The 4,979-nt window shown below is 35.9% G+C and overlaps 1 pseudogene; it reads right to left on the reverse strand.

Moving 5' to 3' along the window:
- Positions 1-840: 840 nt before the first annotated feature.
- Positions 841-4,091, reverse strand: LOC116521501 (annotated as a pseudogene).
- Between the last annotated feature and the right edge of the window lie 888 nt (positions 4,092-4,979).

The following is a 4,979-nucleotide window of genomic DNA, read 5'->3' on the forward strand; positions in this document are numbered from 1 at the left end:
AATCTAAAAATTGAAAGAGTTTTTTTGAGCCAAACAGAGAAAAATAGTAACTTTTAACAGTGAAGCATAAAATAGACAAAATAAAATTATAGATAAGGCAAGAAAGCAAGATTGCAAAATGCAATATTTCATTATAAATGGAGGGGAAATGTTCATAATCCTTTAGTTCAAAATAGTGCTATATCTTTTCATATAGATTAAAAGTAAATTGTTTGAAACTCATTATTTTTACAATACATTACAATAAAATATTATCCTGTGCAAATCTATCTATCTTCCCCTCTCCAAATATTTGACCAGACAACATATCTTATCTCTTTTAGTTTGTATCAAGTTGTAAAGTTTCTGAAAGCATATTTAATTTTCTAGTGGAATTATGCATCATCATAACTTAATTTCTTGTTTCTTTTATTTCTTGTAGTTGTCAAGTAATTAAGCGAGATAATATCAATTTAAGTCACCAGGTGTCTGGCCTTGCCACAGCACTTCTAAAGGAAAGAAATAATATTCTGAGAATAAGAATCTGATATGCTAAACTGTCAAAAACCTTAGAGAGGATGATAAAGCAGTATATAAATCTAAGTGCTATTGCTACCTGTTTCCCCCAGTCATATTACACTTTGATATTCACTTTGCTAAACATAAAGAATGATTAGTGTGTAGGATGCCAGAGCTGCCAAACATCCATATTTAGCATCTGTAAAGTACATTAGCAGTAATTATATGGGCAGGACATTGGCTAAACTTTGCCTCCATTATATCCTATTTTCACATAAGTAAATAAAAAGAGGAAAAATTTAAAAAAATTGAATAGAATATCAACAATGTCAAAAGAATTTGTCAGAATCTCCACGGTTTAGAAAATACACGCTTGATATTCTTATTTCTCATGCTATAGATGATTGGTTTGAACAGGGGTGGAAGGAGGGCATACATAGGGTGACCAGACGTACCGATTTCAGCGTGACAAGCATGCTTTATAACAATTTTTCCCGTGTCCTTCCGCCTTTTAAAAAAGTCGAGATTTTCTGGCTTCATGTTGAAAGCCCAGTAGATTTGCTTAAGAAATCCTAACCGGGGAAGACAAAAGACACCCTGTCTAATTCCTCTCTCTCTCTGTCTCAGTACTTTCATTGAAGATATTAAAATGTTAAAACAACAAAATGGACCTCCACCCACCCACCCCGCACCGCGTTTATCTCATTTTATAAGAAAAAAATGATCTAGTACCATAGAGCTGCAGGAAATGGCTAGAGAGGTCACCAGTGTTACTTCCTGGATTTTCTGGAGGGGAGGGGACAGAGGTTGGAGGGCTGCTCCAAAATGGTGGCAAATTGTAGTCAATTAGCTTACAACCAGCTTACAGAAAGTCAGAAGAAATGTTGGAGTAATCTATCTGTTTCTTTGAAAAATATTAACTTGGAGTTTCTGCCTGCTGGTAAGTGTGCTGGATTTTTTTCTTTTATTTTTTAATGCATTTTAAAATAATGTAGGTTTTTAAAAATGTGCAGCTGCTGTTTTTTTTATTCAAAACAATATGTGTAACACTATGATGTGTCATGGAAAAATCATTTAAAAAAAACCCTGAAAGAACAAAAGATTTTTTTTAGGGTATTTTCCTGATCAAAACTACAATTGTTTCTGCATGACACCCTTAATCACAAATAGCCAACTACACTTCATTCTAAATAGTTTTATTTCCTTTATTGTATGTGATTACTCAAGTCCAAAAACTGAGTTAATTGGATAAACTCAGCTCCACCATTTATTAAATATACAGTTACAGGAATTTCATGTATCGTATGCTGTCTCAGGGTTTATTGAACATAGGAGAATAATATGAGAGGGATTTGATGTAAAATAAGCTCTTTTAATGAATTCAAAATCAACGCAGCAGACAAGACATGGGAGTGAACATAATACACACTTTAACAATTTTTTTTTTCTTTTAGCCATCAAATACTGCAGCAAGTGTGTCAGTAATAATGGGAAGACAGGCATAGGATTTTCCAGCCAGGTTAATTTTACTTTTTTATTGTTTTGATGTTGTATTTAATTTTATCTGTATTAGAAACTTATGAAGGCTGTGCAACATTTTGAGGTGATATAGAGTATGTAAAGGCATGAATACAGTAGAATCTCTGGTCACAACCATAATTTGTTCCATAACATTGGTCGCAAACTGATTTGGTCATGAATCAAACCTAATTTTGGAAATTTGGCGCTTACAAAAAAAAATGGCGCAGAAGGGGAAATCAGCAGCCGGGGGGGGGGGGAGAGAATGTGAATATTTTGGTCAGAAGCGTTCGTGACCAGAGGTTCTACTGTATAACATCTTCACTTAAGACTTAAGATTCACTTAAGATATAACATCTTCACTTAAGATACACTTAAGAACTGTGGCAAGAAAGGTGGTATAATGACCAAAGTTACAATGGCATTGAAAAAAGTGACTGATGACCATTTTTCACACTTAGCGACCATTTTCACACTTAGCGACCATTGCAGAATCCTCATGGTCACGCGATCAAAATTTTGATGTTTGGCAACAGATTCGTATTTATGATGGTTTCAGTGTCCTGGGGTCCCGTCGAGATTCGCACCCTCACCACCGTCCAGACCTTCCGCACAGCCCTTAAGACCTGGCTATCCCGTCAGGCCTGGGGATAAGTTTCTAATTCGCCCCACCCGAGTGTTGAGTGTTGAATGAAAGTTGTGTTTTTACTGTTTATTTTATTCACATATTGTTTATGTCTCTGTATTGCACCCCCTTTTCCTATGAATGTAAGCCGCCCTGAGTCCCCTCAGGGAAAAGGGCGGCCTATAAATCCCAAATAAATGAAATGAAATGAAATATAATCACCTTTTGACAAAGTCAAATGAGGAAGCCAGATTCACTTATGTTACTAACTTATCAGCTGCATTTATTCACTTAAGAACTGTGGCAAGAAAGGTGATATAGTGACCAAAGTTACAATGGCATTGAAAAAAGTGACTGAGGACCATTTTTCACATTTAGCGACCATTTTCACACTTAGTGACCGTTGCAGCATCCTCATGGTCACGTGATCAAAATTTGGATGTTTGGCAACAGTTACAATTTATATTTGTAAATTGTAGTTATGTTGAAATAAAAAAACCCATTACAATACTATTTTTGCGTTGTATAAAATTTTTTGTTGCTCCGTATAAAATTTTTAATCAAACCCCCCCACCCGGGTCAAAGGTGTCCCTCTTTACCAATCTGAAAATCTGGTCACCTTAGGCATACAGAACAGTCAATCCAATATCTAAGTAAGATGGAGTGTTAGAGGAAGGTCTCAGATAGGCAATGCTTCCACTTAGTATTAACACAAACACTGCCGTAAATGGGGAATACAAGTAGATAAGGCTTTTTGCCTTCCTTTTTCAGCGGGGATTCTTAACACTGTCTTGAATATCAGTGCATAAGATACAACTATAAAAATAGAACAGCCTAGTGAAACAATGACATTGGCCACAAGAATTCCAACCTCAAGTAGATTTAAGCCATTACAGGATAGATTCAGCAATTGTGGAATTTCATAGAAGAATTGGTTGACCACATTTGAACAAAAAAGGATGGAAAAAGTACCAGTGGTATGCAGCATTCCACAGAGGAGACCTGAAACCCACACTAGAATTATTATTTCAGTACAGTATTTCCAATTCATCACCAACTCATAGCGCAGTGGATGGCAAATGGCAATATAGCGATCATATGCCATAACTGTCAGGAGGGCAAAATCAGAACCTCCAAAGAAGAAAAGGAGAAATATCTGAGCAGCACAACCAAGATAAGAGATTTGTCTGGTGCCCATAAGAGAATTTATCATGGATTTGGGGACAATGACTGAAATCATACCCAGATCCTGCAGACCCAAATTCATGAGAAAGAAATACATGGGGCTATGTAGTCAATGGTCAAAAGTGACTGCAGAGATGATGAGAAGATTTGCTATAACAGTTGCCACATGTAACAGAAAGAAGGAGAAGAAATGCAAAATCTGCAGATGTCGAATTTTTGACAATTCCAGAAGCAGAAAGTAAGGCACTGTGGTTTGGTTCTCCATGTTTTATTTATGACCAGCTGGCATAACTGCAAAGAAAGAAAGGAGGGAAATTCAGTTAGATAAAATTTTGGAGGTGGCATTTTGAAATGTGGTGAAATATGAAAACTTTAGGAAACATGAAGCATGGAGAGAATGAAAAGAGAATCAAAACACAGAAAACAGGGATGTAGAATGAGGATAAAAATACTTTTTTTCAATTTTTGCCCTCCTGAACTAGAGGACCAACTACCAACCTCACATTTTTCCTTCTACCCTCTTTTCAGTTGTATTATCTCATGTAGTTATCAAAAGCATTGAGTAGGGAGTAGAACAACACTGGTTCAAGTCTATTTTCATAAATGAAAGTTTATTCAGAATAATTAGGCCCATTGTAATGTATCTGCACACCAGGATTGTGATAGTGTTGGAAAATTGGGGAAAAAAATCTATTTTTGGTGCTTTGCGTTTCTAGAAGAAAGGCAATGTAAATTTTAACAATAAATATAAACATAATTTGCTATGTCTGTTACTTGGAAAGAGTAGACATTGCTCCTTGTATAATTTCTCTATGGGAATTTATGTAACTGATGGTGGTCGGCTTTTTTGGTGGGGGGGAGGGTTATTCTCTTTAACACATAGTGGGATAAAATAATAGAATAAAAACCAGGAGTGAAATCCTGCAAGTTCTGGAGAACCAGTAGTGGAAATTTTGAGTAGTTTGGAGAACTGGGAAATGCCACCTCTGGCTGACCCCAGAGTGGGGTTGGAATGGAGATTTTGCAATATCCTTCCCCTGCCATGCTCACCAAGTGAAACCCACAGAAACGGTAATAAAAAAATTAATTTCACCACTGATAAAATTAATACATATATGTTTAATGACATATTGTTAAATAAAAATTTTGGTAT

The sequence above is a fragment of the Thamnophis elegans genome, chromosome Z, assembly GCF_009769535.1.
Source record: "Thamnophis elegans isolate rThaEle1 chromosome Z, rThaEle1.pri, whole genome shotgun sequence".
NCBI classification, from domain to species: Eukaryota; Metazoa; Chordata; class Lepidosauria; order Squamata; family Colubridae; genus Thamnophis; species Thamnophis elegans.